This window comes from Phascolarctos cinereus, unplaced genomic scaffold (genome assembly GCF_003287225.1).
Source record: "Phascolarctos cinereus isolate Bilbo 61053 unplaced genomic scaffold, phaCin_HiC Scaffold_726;HRSCAF=1367, whole genome shotgun sequence".
Classification (NCBI taxonomy): domain Eukaryota; kingdom Metazoa; phylum Chordata; class Mammalia; order Diprotodontia; family Phascolarctidae; genus Phascolarctos; species Phascolarctos cinereus.
Window position 1 is genome coordinate 302,520,913 of NW_027556098.1, and position 16,477 is coordinate 302,537,389.

Sequence of the window (16,477 nt, forward strand, 5' to 3'; positions counted from 1 at the left end):
ATCATGATGTACAAAGAGGGGAATAAAGTGTAAGAAGGCGGGAAAGGTAGGAAGCGACCAAGTTATGAAGCGCCCTAAAAGCCAAACAAAGGATTTTGCTTTTCATCCCGGAGGTCATCGCTAGCCGCTGGAGTTTACCGAATGGGGGAAGGAAGGATGACATACTCAGACCAGTGCTTCTGGAAGATAGCTTTGTTAGCTAGAGAGGAGAGAGGCTTGAGGTGAGGAGACTAAACTGAAGGCTTCTGCACTAGTCCAGGAGGGAAGTGGTAAGGACCTATACCAGAATGGTAGCAGTCAGAGGAGAGGAGGAGTCAGAGGACAGAAATACTTTGAAGGCAAAACTGACAGGACTTGGCAACAGTCACTAGAAAATAACCCTGCCTTGGTGGTCACATTAAGAAAACATGGGGGATTAGAGCTGATCTGAAAACTGATTTTCAAGTTCTTTTAGCCCAGATGTTTGTTGAGAAAGATTTTAAAGACAACAAAATCAAATTTAAAGCATTACTGATTTTTGATAATACCACAGGTCATCCACGTATACTTACGTCACTCGGTAATAATGTGAGCATGCGGATTTTTGCAGCCCTGGATAAAACTCTCTGCATATATTATTGTATGTATGAAGACTGAAAGAAAAGACAGTTCAATCTACACTCCTTAAAGACTTTAAATGACAATAACAAGAGTTAAGTGACACAGAGGTAACATGTGACAGAGTCAGCATTTTTAATCCAGGTCCTCTCACTCCAAATCCAGAGTTAGTTCAACTTTGCCACTGTGCATTGCCATCTATGTCGAGTTTTGTTTGCAAAGCACTCTTTGTAGTTTACCTTATTTGACTAACAAAACAATTCGAGGGGAAAGCTGATGCCAGTATTATCATCTCCGTTTTACATATGAGGAAACTGAGGTTCATAAAGGGAAAACAGTCTGCCAAGGTGACATAGCCAGGAACTCTAAGAGCTGTGATTGGAACAAGGATTCTCAAACCCCAAGTCCATGCTCCTTCCATGATGTCATGGGTCCTCTTCAAGGAGAAAGGATGAACAACAAAATCCCATGCCACCAGCAGCACGTTGGTGTCATATCCCGTCTTGGATATGCAGCTAAGGTCACTGTGAGAAAAAGGCTTTACCATCCTAGTCCTTCTTGTCCCCAGACTTGAAAATCAATGCAAGTAAAGAGAATGGGGAAGGGGAAGTGAAAACATATGAGGCAGGCCTTTAGAACCTTTCCTTTTAGAGTTGGTGGGGGCTGATGAGGAAAGAGAGTGGCAGAGACAGGGAAATAGTTGGCGGTTATTTTTCCCACTGGATCTTTTCTTCCAACTTCTGTAGCTGTTTCTTTGGGCCTCTGGTTTACCACAAACTTCATTTCACTCAGTACGATTGTGTTACCTGCTAGGTTCCCTTATTTTTCCTAAAGCACATCCAGCTCGTACTCTCTGCCTTCTGCCTGTGTTCACCTTCCAGTCAATCACATCAACCAGAGCCTGTATTTGGGTTTTCCCGAGGGATATTTTCCCTGGCTCTTTTGTTCCACTCTGTGCTTACTCTAATGGATTTTCTCACTTACTTAGGCCTGGCTGGCCTGTACTAATGATGTGGAGGAAAGCCTAAGCCAGCTTACCCAATGGCACATGACACAAAGTTGGGAGCAAGAGACTAATACAATGAATGGCAAACTAATATTCAAAAACACTTCCCTAAGCTGGAATGATGACAGAACCAAGAAGTAACTGAACAGGAATGAAGATGCTGTCTTTAACAGAAATCATCAATATCCAAAAGGCTGCAAACAGGTGGACACACTAACACACTGTTGCTGGAATTGACAATTGGTACAATTCTAAAATCATTTGGGAATTCTGAGTGTACCACCCCCTCTAAAACAACTGACTAACCTACCTTTAGTCTGAGGGATTGCATCTTCAGAGGTTAGCAGCATTCTTCCCTGTCACTGTGTCCTTCAGACACCTGGGCACTGCTATCTGACCTGCTCAAGCACTCTCATGATAACTGGGTCTTGCCCAGGCAGAGATGATTGGGAATTACTTATTACTTTGGGGATTAGAAAATATTCAGAAACAACTTAGCACCATGGCTTCAGTATTCTCTAAATATTTTGCGTGTAGAAGAAAGATTTGGTGGGGATTATGGCTCCTGAAGAGCCAGAGGATATAACAACCATAGGAGCATTACTTGAGTTTGAAATCCTAAAGAAAAAAAGATGTTTCTCACTGTCAACCAATGGTCTTCTCTTACTTCCTAACAAGAAAGGATTAAGATGTTCTTCATCTACATTGACTCTCTGTCCCACATCTATTCCTAATTTTTCTTTGAAAACAGCTGATTTAGGAATAAGGTAACATATATGGTTAAACATTAAATAAAACTTTATTATGTAAAACTTCATTAATATATGCCTCCGAAGACCTTTTGCACCTCCAATCTGACTGCAAGGAAAAGTAACTGTGCTGATGGTGTTATGTGGGACAGATTTCTGAACAGATAAAAATTATTTCTAGTTATTAGTTTGTGCCAAAGTCCTTAAAGTCTTCAGTGTTCTCTCAATTTAAATTTGGCCCATTACTGTGTTCATTCTATACTCAACACTTACATATAGATATATGTATATATGCAGAGAGAAAGTATATACCACAATGTGTGTATATGTATATATATGTATATATATATATGTTTACACACAGATGCACATACATATGTATATATGCATATAAACCCAGTCAAAATACATTGTCACAAACTCCAAATCAATGATTTCAATTAATGAGAATTTTACTATACTGAGAAATCTAAAACTGATGACTGTTTACAAATATTTGTGATTCTAATTTAGCCAACAGAAAGGCCAAATGTATAGCACCATTCTATTTAACCTGTAAGTATAATGTGTTAGGTGAAAAAGACCGTATTTTCATGTGTCTAGCCTTGGAAATATATGATTTTGTAACCCCTTAACTTCTGCTCAGACCTATAAACAGTCCTAAAATCTTACCTGTCTGTTAGTCAGTAGGCCAGATCAAGTATGTCATTCTCCTCATCAGTAATTGCTTCTAACTTTTCAAATATGTGGTCTTCAAAGACAAGGTGACAGGTAGAACAAGCCAATGTTCCTTCACAGGCACCTATCAAATAGGGACAAAGATCGAATTGACTGATCTCCTATGTACTTAAAAGAAATACAATGTTTCCCTAAAGTTAAAGGTTTCCCATGAAAGGTTTCTGATTTCAAATTTTAAAACGATAAGACACTTTTCTCAATTATGGATGAGAATGAGGAATGAAAAAAAAAATACCCAGTCATTTTTTTCCTACCATTATTGAGTTATTACTATGTAAAAGGCACTGTGTAAGGGTTGTGGAGAATTCAGAAAAAAATTCAATACAGGGTAAGTGTCACAGAGCTTCCAATTTAAAGAGGACACAAGATATACACATAAAAAGAAAACACATGCTATTTTTTTTACATTAGTTCACTTTTTCCAAAAGAACTCAGCACAATCAAGTTTTACAATACTTAACCTGAACTAGGAAGAAGAAAAGGAAAATACTTGTAGGAAGAACACATGAAAAAAAGTTTCTTTATCAACATCTTATTCTACATGGTCAGAGAATGATCAAATGTGCACACTGGATTTTTTTAATCTGCCAAAAAAAACCCTTGTTTTAGTAATGTCATATACTACAAGAGCCTTTTAACTTGGATCCCCTTCTCTAGTCTCTCCTATCTCCAATGCAACCTGCATACTACAGCCAGACTAATTTTCTCCAAGCATGGTAATCAACCTGATTCCTGGTTCAAATATTTTCCTTACTTATATAGATACATACATAATCACGTATGCAATTTAATTCAATAAATATTCATAAAGTACCTGCCATATTCAAGGTTCTGTGTTGGATGCTGAGGATAGGCCAAAAAGTACTCTTTGATCTCAAGGGGCTTACACTCAATGGACTAACACAAGGCATATGCAATAGGTACATACAAAGTATACACAAAATAATACAAAGTAATTTTAAACAAGAGGTAACAACTAGGTCAATCTAGAGAGGACTTCTGTGGAGCAGCTAGGTGGTGAAGTACCAGCCCCAGGGTCAGGTGGACCTGAGTTCAAATGTGGTCTCAGACCACAGACTTGACACGTACTAGCTGTGGGACCCTGGGCAAGTCCTTTAACCCCAACTGCCTCCCCCTCCCCCCCACAAATACAGTGAGGACTTGTGAAGAAGGTAGCATTGAGCTGGGTTTAAAGGAAGTAAGGCAAGTGGAGGTAGAAGTCGAGGTGAGAGGGGAATGTTAGAATGCTGTTCTTCAGCCAAAAATTTCCTGGTAACTCCTAACCATTAGTTATGGTTCTACTCCTGGAACCATTTGATGGTCTTTCAAATACTTGAAAGCAACTATATCTCCTATGTCTCCTTAATGTCTACATTACTGTTAATATCCTGACATTTTCCCACTAATTCAGGTTTGAAACCCTGAAGATATTTTAGATTCTTCCCTTTCCCGTACTCCTTTCAGGAACCCAGCTAAGTTTTCTTTATAGTCTTTAATACTTCCCATATATAATGAGTATTGTATTGCTTACCTTTTCAATTGTATATGGGGGGGGGAGTAAAGCAGGGAGAGAATGTAGAAGTGAAAATAAAAATGCTTAAAAAAAAAAAAGAAATGCAATCAGGAAGACCTCAGTTCAAATCCTGCTCAGATCCTTACTAGACACATGCAACCCTGGGCAAATCACTTAACCTCTTTCAGCCTAAGTTTCACCTGTAAAATGAAAGTAATGGTAGCACCCACTGCACAGTGTTGCTTTGAGGATCAAATGAGATAACAATGCAAAGCACTTTGCAAACCTTAAAGCACTAAGTAATTGCTAGCCATTCATTGGTTATCATCAATATCTCGCCACTAGAATAAACTTTCTTATCTATATTGCTGGTCACATTTCTCTGCTCCAGAATCTTCACTGGACACAGTCTCCGAAACAGTTCATACTCTTACGTCTATCATTCAAGGCCCTCCACTAGCTTTATAGTCTTCTCTCACATTACTCTCTTCCATGCCCTCTGTAGTCTTAAAGCAGATCTTCCTGGTCCCTGAATCCCCAGGGTCCTCATTCCTTCATGGTGCTGCTTAGGTTGTTCTAGATACCTGATTATCCTTCCTCTCCCTGTTTAGTTTCTGAACTCTTTAATAATAACAATGATAAAAAACAAACAAAAAAACAACAACAAAAACTATGGACCAGGCACTGTGTTGCACACTTGACAATTATCGTCTCATCTGATCCTCACAACAACCCGAGGGAGGGAGTTGCTATTATTATCCTTATTTTACAGAGGAGGAAACTGAGGCAAACAGAGATTAGGTGACTTGCCCAGGGTCACAAATCTAGCCAACTCCAATGCTACCTCCTCTAGGAAGCCTTCTTTGATCCTCATTTCCCCACCCCATCAAGAGAATTCTCCAAATGATCTGACAGAGTAACATTTACACACACACACACACACACACACACACACACACACACACACACACACACACACACACACACACACAATTTCACTGCTGGATCACTCACCAACCTACTCCAGCTCTTGGCCTCCCCAGGATGATTCTACCCTGAGGCCAACTAGGAACCAAGCTATCATCAAAAGTTCCAGCCCCACTGGCTAATTCTGCTTGGTGCAATTATAGAAAGGGTGCCTCCCTCCCACCTCCCTTTTCATGTAAAGTTCCTTCCACCATTACAAAGTAAGCTCCTGGAAAGCAGGGACCCTTTTCATCCCCACACTTAGCATAGTACCTGGCATAAAGTAAACATTTCAATATTCTCTCCATCTCTCTGTTTGCTGGCCCATGTACCTCTGGATCACCCTCTGATGCAATACATCTTACACAGAAATTATAAAAGCTGTATCTGGTGTCTTATTTCCCTGATGGACTGCAAGGTCCTGGAGTGACATCTCATCTTTTTTCTCTTCCCCAGGGTTTAAGAAAATACTCACAGGAGGGGCCTAAGGTAGATTTTCGGATTGACAGAAGACATTCATTCTGCATGCATTCCATTCTACAGAGTAGACAATCTCTAAGGCATTTTCTAGGTCACACAGAACTTAATGCAGTTAGAAACATTATATTAACAGGAACAAAAAAAACATAATTATACATCAATGCAGATTCAAATGATCATTTTCACATTCATAACGTAAGCATTTTCTGGCAAAATAGATTATGTAAAGAATCCTTTAACGCCTTACAGAAAAAACTCTTCCATGAGAGCAGGCTGGGCTGATTCAGAAACGTCCATCTGCCCCCTAGTGCCAGAACCCAGTCAGCTCTGAGAGAACATTTTCTAATTTATCGAAATGGTTGCTTCTTCAACATCTGACATCTGACTTTTCCCAAGACTAGTTGTGCCCGTTTCACTATTTAGGTAGCTGAGCTTTTCTATTCTGATGAAAACAATCCAGCAAGCGCATACTACAGGCCAGGCGCTGTAAACTATGGATGACGGGAACAGAAATACAAAGAATGAAACAATCCCCACTTGTAAGGTGATTACATTCTAATGGGGAATATAAATACATACTAAAATAAATGCAGAATAAGGCAGTTCAATTCAAGTAGTTTGGGAAGAAGCTACTTAACAGCTGTGAGACACAGAAAGGCTTCATGTAAAAGTTAGGAAATGTGGAAGAAAGGAATTCTATGAAACAAGAGGTGAGTACATTCCAAGCATCAGGGATGGACTATGCAGAAGTATGGAGACAGGAGACACACCCGTCATTTTTGAAGAACAGGGGAAAGGACAATTGGGTTGGACTGTGGAGTATGGGAACAGAGACTAATATTTAATGAGGCTGAAAGACAGTTTGAGGCCAAGTAGTGAAGAGTTTTAAAACCTTAACAAAAGTATTTCTAGTTTAGCCTTGAAACAAGAGGATGCCATTTTAATGTATTAAGCTGGAGACATGGTCAAATCTACACTTAAGGAAAATCACTTCAGTGAAGGTTAGAAAATCAATATGGAGACAAACTGGCATGGGGATAAACTTCACTCTGATTCCAACTAGGAGACCACCGAAAATATTAACAGCTCTTCCACCAACCTAAAGGTAAAAAAGGCATCGAAAAACTGTTTTAATCACTGTCCCTCTTTTGTTTTCCAATCTAGAAATAAAATTTTTCAAAAGCAGAACAACGTGTCATTGACACATATTGAGTTTGGAGGAAAAAAAGTTTTTCACAAATGAATGTAGCAAAACTCCAATATTTACGCTTTTAAGTAATCATTTTAAGGAATCATTTTGCTTGAATATTTACAACCACCATAATTCCAACCAAATAAGAATGGGTTATGCACATAAAATAATTTTAAACCAAATAATTTAGGGCAAAATCCAAAATGGTGGGGGTTTTTTAGCCAAACTCTAAATTTCCTTGAAGAACGAATAAAATCATAGTTTTAGAGCTGAAAAGACCATCAGAGATAAACAAGCCCAGAGGTATCAAACACATGGACTGCAGGCTACTGTGGTCCATAACACTCTTGAGTGTAGCCCAAATCAAATTAAAACATAGTTCCTACATGATTTTAATGTGTTGATGTATTAATTAAGAAAGAAAGAAATATATAAACATGTAAAGTTTTCTATGTCAATATGTGGCCCACAGGGACCAACGTGAATAGTTTAGGCCAGGGTCTCCTATTTCTATTTGAATTGGATACAGCTGGGTGATGCAGTGGGTGGAGTGCCAGGCTTGGAGTCAGGAAGATGAGTCTTCCTGAGTTCAAATTGGCCTTAGACACTTACTAGTTATGTGACCCTGGACAAGACACTTAAGCCTGTGTGTCTCACTTTCCTCATCTGTGAAAATAAAGTGGAGAAGGAAATGGCAAACTACTTTAATATCTTTGTTTGCCACAAGAACAGCAAACGGGGTCATGAAGAGTTGGACTCCACTGAAACGACTAAACAGCTACAACCACTGAGCTAGTCTAATTCCTTCATTTTCAGATGAGGGACCTGAGGCCTGGAGAGGTCAAATGACTTAGCTAAGGTCACAGAGGCCCACACAAGATTCAAACTCAGCTCCTAAGATACTCAATCTAGTACTCTTTCCAGAGCACCACATTGCCTCTCAAATTATTTTACTTTTTAGCAAAGTAAAGTGACCATCTCTTTGAAAAGTTATATTTCACATGAGGTCAAGAGCTAGGGATCAGGATTGGGAACTGTCTTTGCTCTGCAATTTATTATTACTATGTGACTACAGCAAGTCATTGAACTTCTCTGGGCCTCTGTTTCTTCATCTAGGAAATCTAAGGATAAACTATGATCCGTTTTCTACATTTATGACTGTTCTAATTTCATTCAGAAACTGGAAAGTCAGACAGTGCTTATGTAATTAGTGTACCTGAGTATGTCTGTAAAATTCAGAGTCAATGATTAAAAACCCTAGCTTATGCATCCTAGACTTCATTCAAAGTTTTTAAAATACTTAAATACTGTCACACATAACTGGGAAGAAAGATCCAACTCAGGTTCTACCTTCTCCATGATGATGTCATTGAACTCCCTGTCTAGAAGTCATGCTTCTAGATCTGCAATTTTCCCACCCTCTATTTGACCTCTAATACACATAAATTCAAATTCATTTTAAAGTTATCCATGTACTTCTTTAATTCCCATTACAAGACTGTAAATTCTTTGAAGACAGGGATATTATTCTTTACCTTTGTAGACATAGTTCCTGGCATACAACACTGCATAAGAATCAGTCCTTTCATGGGATTCTGGGAAGATGGCAGAGTAAGACAGCAAACACAGGGCTCTCCAAAATTCTCCTATAAACACAACAAAAATATTGCCTCAAAGGGAATTTTGGGCTGCAGGCAGAAATAATTACAAGTAGTGGGAAAGCAGTGATCCTTCTAAGACAATTTAGATGGACTTAGGAAAACCCAACCTCCAGGGAGAGAGGCCTGGCCCAACTGAAGTGCAAATACCTCCAGGTAGACAGCTGAATCAATCAACAAGTCCTAGGGACAGGTAGCAGGCTCCACTGTAGAAACTTTCACTTCATAGACAGTGTGGGGGGGGGGGGGGAGTCAGACAACAAAGCAAGGGAAGATTAAAGGACCCTCTGCCATCACTGGATACCAGGCACAGATGTGTTCACCAGATGCAGTCCCAGGCTGTGGCTGTGGGAGAGGAGAAGGGAGCACAAGCCCAGTGAGTCGAGATAGCAGGGACCCTGCACCTGTGGGCACTAAAAGGTGAGCGCAAGCTCTGGTTTCTGTTTTGGTTCCAAGGGAGCGGAGTGAGCTGAACTTTCCAGTACTGAAGTTCCAGTACATGGGGGCAAGAGCATAGGCAGTGACTGTGTGGGTGGGGGCCTACTCAAGACTAGAGGGTGGGGTGGAGAGGAGTCCTCCCTCCAGGTCCAGCTCTCAGACACAGCTTAGAAAACAACAGCAGAGAAAACCTGAAGCCTGAGGCATCAGACTTCAAATATCCCTGGCTATAAGAACAATAATAATAATAATAATAATAAGAATAAGAATAAGAATAGCAAGCCACTTAAAATGATGATAATAATAACAACGGATAAGGAAAGGAGAAACAACTCAACCATGGATAAATTATACAAATGAGGAATCAATGGAAGAAGTGTGCCAATGGAAGCCAGAGGGTGGAGAGCTGACAGTGCAGCAATCTTACAGCTTAACTGGCTTAAAGAGGGAATTACATATACATCTATACAAGTATACTTCTAAATTGATAAGGAAATAGGAGCGTGAGGGGACTGGAGAAGGAGCAGGGTGGGAGGAGAAGATAAGGGAAGGACCCTTAAAAGAAATGAGGGCAGATACTCAAATGGAATAGGAAACATCAGGGTCACTGGCCTTGTAATTATTCATCTGGTAAGTGCACTAATCTATTTTACAAAGAGAGATTTTATGGAAGCATAGGAACTCAAGAATTGGGAATGGTCTATAATCCAGCCAACACTGAAAAGGAACTGCCATGCAACACTGCTGCAAAGTGGTCACCCAGACTTCACTTGAAGAATTCTTTCTAAGGCAACAAATTCCACTTTTGCACGACTAATTATTAGGAAGCTGTTTTTAACTTAAACATCCTAAACTTGACTCTCAGACACTTCTAACCCACTGCTTCCTAGTTCTGCCCTCTGGACTAAGCGAAACTGGTAAGCAACACTGGTAATATACTGGTATTAAAATTATGGGCCTATGTTTCTGGGACAAGTATCTTTGATGAGGGTACTGTAGACCAGGTACCAGCTTTCACAAAAAATGTTTTATAATGGACCACACATTCCATTTCACAGTGGACTAAAGATGTAGAGAACACAAGATCCCACTGTGTTTTTTTGTTAGTTGACTATGAAAAAGCACTTGATACAGTGGAGTAAAATAATAAGAAGGTCCAAAGAGATTAATAGAATCTCTGGATAGATTCCAAGGGATCCATTAACTTGGATGGGGGAAAAATGATCTTTATTTCAATAAGTGATTTACTTTATAATAATCCTTTGTATTTAATTTTATGCATTTAAAAACATTATTCTGAAAAAGATCTATAGGTTTCACCAGACAGCCATGATACAGAAAAGATTAAGAATCTCTGACTTAAAGGCTAGTCCAAAAAGAGGACAATAACACCCAGACAACAAAAGCATTCAAGACTTTTTGAAAGACATAACAGAAATAACCCTAGTTCAACAACCTTCTGACTATAAATATTAAGCAAGGCACAAATAGGTACATGCATATGCTTCCTTCTATGATGGAGGAGATGCAGAGTAGACTCCAATTTAAAGAGGGATTGCCAGCAGATGGTAAGATTTTCTAGATACTCCTGTTGGTAGACACTGTACTTAACCTGAATCAAGCCCTAGAACATTGCAGAGCCTTCGAAAAGAGATCCATTCACCACTCACAAGAACAGAGGCTAAACATACACATAGAACAGATTAAGTGGATGAAAAATTTCTACTGCCCAGATGATGACATGCTGTTGAACTGATAACCTATAAAGCTTGGGCATTAATATGTACATTTTGGTACAAATGGACAATGAGTTGGGCCCAGAATTCAACAGAAGAGAGGCAATGTAGAAAACTGCAAAGTTCTTTTAAAGACCCAAAGCAGCTCCCACAAATTGTATACATGTGCCATCTAACTGTTGTCTTATTAGATTCAGTCCATCATTCTAACCTTTTAGGATCTAGCCTCAGACTTTTTAGGATCTACCTGACATCTAGCTTTGTGGCATCCACAAATTTAATAAGCACACAAAGTATGTCTTCATGGATTGAATTTTTAGAAAATCCAAAGGGCAACATATTTTGCCTGATACCTTCTTTTTCTACATCATAACAATGGAGTAGACAAATCGTATTGGATGAGAGGTTACAATTGCACTACAGTACTGTAGCAGAGGGGTCATTAAATAAACAAATGCCAACTGACATGGTTCATACACTACAGTGTTTTACATTCTAAAGACACTTCTACTTAGCCAGGAAAGCGTTATTTTAAAGAAATAGAGACAGTTTGACAGTTGGGGAAGGAACAGGCATTCCAGGCACAGAGAATGAAAATGAGCACTATAACTTTGGAAAGGTCTTAACCCCAACTGCCTAAAAAACAAAACAAAAAACAAAACAAAACAAAAAAAGAACTTTGGAAAGGAAAAACTGGACAATGACCATTACAGTTAGATTTCACTGGAGACAAGAAAATGATGGTTCAAAGGATGAGGAAAGACAAGAAAGGCAAAAGTGCAGAGAGCCTCAATTTTACATACCTAATCTTTCCAATACTTTGCGATGCAGAGACCAAGAGGGGGGAAGAAAGAAATGAGGCATGTCAACAATAGGGAGACTTTATCCCACAAATTTAAGAACAGCAAGCTCTTTGCTTCCAATTAGGATCAGATTCTATGCACTGGGAAATAAACCTGATCCTCCAAAATACTCAGCTTTTATGAACCATTCAATCCATCACTTCAAATCACTGCAGGTTGTGGACCTTATCCACTATATCACCCACTCTGTAGAGCAAACAGCATTCATACTGATAAAGCTGCCAGGGGAAGGTTAGGATGCAATCTGTAGCTGTTGTTAATCAATTTCTCAGGTGGCTTTGAACAATTAAGAAAACGCTAGTTGCAGATTTTTTCCTACATCCTTGGCTCTCAGTTCCACTGCATACAACCAGTGCACAGAGATCCATCTCTGCATTCCAAACAGTCTATACATCCCCACAATGTGGGAATAAGATCAGAGAGTTCAATTCTCTGAAAGTGAAACTAAGCACCAACATAAAAGTAATGAAATGAGCCATCTGCAGGAGTATTCAATAGTCAGGAAATATGTTTCCAAAGTAATCCAATTCAACACCCAACTAGGAATACAAAGAAAAAGAAAAAAGTCCTTGAGACAAAGAAGATTATGTTCTGCTAAAAAAAAATATCAGATAAAATAAAATTAATTTCAGGAGGGAGAAAATCATCAGGAACTTTGGAGGTGGCAAGGGAGAGGATTGACAGGGAAGGTTTTACACACAAGGTGGCACCTGGGCTGAGCCTTGAAACTAGAGGCTGACAGCTAATAGTTTAGTTTGGCTGTAATGAAGAGTACGTGAAAGAGAGTGAGGTGAAACAAAGTGAGTTCCCAATCACTGGAAGTGTTCAAGTAGATGACAGATTTAATCTGTTACTGATGCAGAGGAGATTTCTGCAGTGCAGAGGTGCAGAGGGCGTAGAACTAGATGTCTTTGGATCAGATCAGACCCAAATTTTTATGTTTTGAGGACTAGGATAGATCCCAAATTTCACCTAATTAATGTAAAATAAGTAGTGGTCTAATTAACTAAATCTCAAGGAATTCTGTTAGAACACTGATGGTCCATAGGGAGTCTACAGCAGAGTCAGGAAGAATTCTGCTGTGTGTCTCCAGCACTATCCAAGGAAATGAGTGCCTTGATTACCTGATGAGTATTTTGGTTACTTGCCAGCTAGGGCCTGATGAAAACATCACCTAAGACCATGCGATTCCTTGTGAACGAACACTACAGTCACCAATCAACCTTCTTCTGGGCCTTAGGTTTCATCAGCTACAAAATGAGGATGATAATATCTGTGCTACCTAACTCAGAGAGAGAGGTGCTGGGAGAAAACTGCAATTTAATCTAGCATGTGCTATATAAACATGAGAATAAGCTGGGAGAGGCACATAGTGTGATGATACAGAGTGCTGCACTTAAAAACAGGAACAGCTGGCTTCAAATCTTGCCTCTGACACCAGCTGTGTGAAGAGCATCTCCAAGTGTTACTTAACTTCCCTGTCCTCAGTCAACTCCATTAACAGACTAGATCTGTGAAAGGAAGTGATGGATCTGTGGATGAAAATGAAGGAATCAATGATGCTTAATACATTAACATATGCCACTACTTCTGCCATTACTACTGACCTACTCTCAAACACATAGGCTTTACCTCAGAGAAATGTTAGGGGATGACTGTTCACAAATGTGATTACATTACAAAATTATTCACTGCATTGTTATTTTAAGACTGAACTTCCCTACAACATTTATTTTTTTTTTTACTTTTTTATAGCATGTTAGAAACTTTTACATATAGCAAGGCACAAATGTATAAAGTGCTGATAGTGAGCGAAGGAAAGGGTGAAAAAGATCTGAAAAAAAAAAAAAGAATCTGGGGGTTACCAGCACAGGGCAAATCAACAGCACAATATGACAGGTTTAAAAAAAACCAAACCTAACTCCTCCCTAGTACACATACCAAAAAAACAAACAAAAAACCAAAAAGATGAATAAATCTTAGATAGCATCAAGAATATGGCATACAGAGTAAGGGAAGTGACAGTTTGTCCTCTACCCTAGTCAGACTATTTCTCAGCAGAATGTGCAGTTCTATGTACCACACTTTAGAGACATCTAGCATTCATATAAGTACTTTAATCATTTGCTCCTCACAAGAACCCTGTGAAGCGCTATTTATTAACCCTTACTTTACAAATGAGGGAATGAGGCTGAGTGATGAAAGTGGTGTCTGATGGGGGCAGGGCCCAACACAAGATTTTTGCCTTTGTCCCAAAGGGAATCTGGCTCCCACTTGTCTACAGACCCCAGCTCTTATCTCCCTTGAAAGCCCTAGCTTACTTTTGGATCTTATTCAGATGCACCTTCAACCCTTGCCCTGAATAGAATCTGGCTCCTGTTGGTCTACAGGACCCGGAAAACCCTTATGCCTTCAAATTTCCTAATCGACTCCCCTCACCTCCCTTTGAAAGCCTTAGGCTCCCTTTGGTCTACAGGCCCCAGAAAGGCCTTCCTTTATTTCCTTTTGAAAGTCCTAACCCCACCTTGATTTTGTACAGATGCCTTTCAAACTTCTGCCTTCCTGTTCCCTCCATGTCTATTCAATCTCTCTGACCTCCCCAATTAGAATTCTTACCTAGACCCTTTTCCCAACCCCCTTCTCTGGCCACCCAAAGTTACTTTAGTATTTAAGATCCACCTTGGCCCTCATTCAGATGCTGAGAATCTCAGGCCCACAAGGCTCAGAACCTCTCATGCCTGCTCGTTTTAATGGGCGTCACCCAGCCGAGAATCTCCCCTGCCCCAAAGGCTGAGCCTTTCTCATGCCCGCCTGTCCTTATGGGCATCACCTGGCCTCTGTGATTTATCACTAATAAACTTTTCCTCTGGCTGAAGAAGATTTGAGTTGAATTCATTCAGCAGGGCCCGGTACCGCGATCTTGGGGTCCCAGCACCCCAAAAGTCCTAGACCTCTTCAGTGTCCAGGGTGACACAGCTAGGAAGTGTCTGAGGAAGGATCTGAATTCAGGTCTTCTTGACTATACTTTCAATACCATCTCCACTGCACCATCTTACTAGCAAGTAGTTAGTTTAGGGCAGTGAGAAAAACTGGCTTCAGAGTCCTAGAAGCTAAGTTCTAATCATGGTCCTACCACTTACTACTACATGACCCTGGGGATAACTCATTTAACTTCTCTAGCTTCAGGAAAGGAGAACTCAGTGACTTTTAAGGTACCTTCCAGCTCTAAAATCAATGAAAATTTGGAGAGTGTGCAGAGAAAATTGACTAGAATGGAAAAGGTCCTAGACACCATGCCATACAAGGATCAGTGGAAGGAGCAGCAGGCTTTTAGCCTGCAGAAAATACCCTGGGTTAGGGGGAGAGCACCACAGCTGTCTGCAAGTATTTGAGGGGCTGCCATCTGTAAGCGAGATGCAAGCGATTCTGCTTAGCCCTGAAGTTAAAATGAGTGAAGAACAATTCAGGTTAGAAGTTTAAATAAATAAATAAATGAGTGAGTGCCAGGGACACCGGGGGCCAAGAGTGACCACTTGGAAGGGCCAACGGTAAAAAAAATCCCCGGCCATACCTCAGCTCCCCGAGAAGGAAGGGAACCTGCCCGACGTCTGTCTGCGGGGGCTCAGACAGCTGGGTCCCCGCAGTTCTCGGGGGCCGGCTGGTCAAAGGGCACAGGTCACAGCACCCGAGCCTTGGGCGCTCCTTCCCCACCCCCCACCCCCGCGCGGACCCGGCCAGGAAGGCGGAGGGGGGAGGGGGGAGCCTCCCGAGACCAGCCCCGAGCCCTAAGCGCTGGGGCCGCACAGAAGCGGAGCCGGCCCGGCCCCCCTCCCGGCCCGGGGCTGCGCCGGCGGCCGCTTACCTGCGCCGGCTCGGCGCCGACAAGGTGAAGCTCCGGCTAGCCCGCGGGCAGGCGGCGCTCCCCTGCGGCTGCTCCCCGGACCGGCCCGTCCGCCCGGCTCCCCCTCGGGAGCCGGCGAGGAGGAGGCAGCGCCTGGACGCGGCCAGCAAGAACTTGACGGAGCCCAGAGCTGCCATGCCGCCTGAGTAAACGAACCACGGCCCACTGCGCTCTCCCTCGAACCCGCCTCCCGCCGCCTCCTTCCTGGGACGCGGAGGAGCCCAAGGGCGCAGGGACGCCCACGCTGCGCCGACTCCGAGCGGGGCTACGCTTCCCAGCGGGTGGTGCGAGGGCCCGTCGCCGCCTCTTCGCGGCCGCTGGCGGAAGGTGCGCGCGTGACTGGAGTAAGGCTATCGCAACGCCCGCCCCCTGCCCTTGGGCTATTGGGCAACGATGACGTAAAGGGCCCCGCGCCAGCCTCCGAGTGCGCGCCTCGAGGCCGTGAGCTGGCCTTCCCGTCTCGCTGGTCGAGGTTTCCCGTCTCGCTGGTCAAGGTTTCCCCTCTCGGCCGTTACCGCCCCCTCCCGGGTGGGTAGTGTGCCTTGTTTTCTTTTCCTCGGTGGCCTGTGACGGTTATCTTTGTTTCTGTAACGTATGGACAGATGGACCCGAGGGTCGGTCCTGTTTCAAATGCTGTCTG

General features: G+C 41.8%; 1 long non-coding RNA gene across 2 annotated transcripts in view; it reads right to left on the reverse strand.

Moving 5' to 3' along the window:
• The window catches only part of LOC110210705 (uncharacterized), a 44,478-nt gene extending 28,504 nt beyond the window's left edge, over positions 1–15,974 (reverse strand). Inside the window, exons 1-4 of one of the 2 annotated variants that reach the window (XR_013487759.1) lie at positions 15,799–15,974; positions 9,050–9,244; positions 8,777–8,887; positions 3,025–3,154 (exon numbers count right to left, since the gene is read on the reverse strand). This is a non-coding gene — a long non-coding RNA (uncharacterized LOC110210705). The remainder of the gene's footprint in view (positions 1–3,024; positions 3,155–8,776; positions 8,888–9,049; positions 9,245–15,798) is intronic. The other variant, XR_002325154.2, reaches the window with a different exon arrangement.
• Positions 15,975–16,477: the final 503 nt, after the last annotated feature.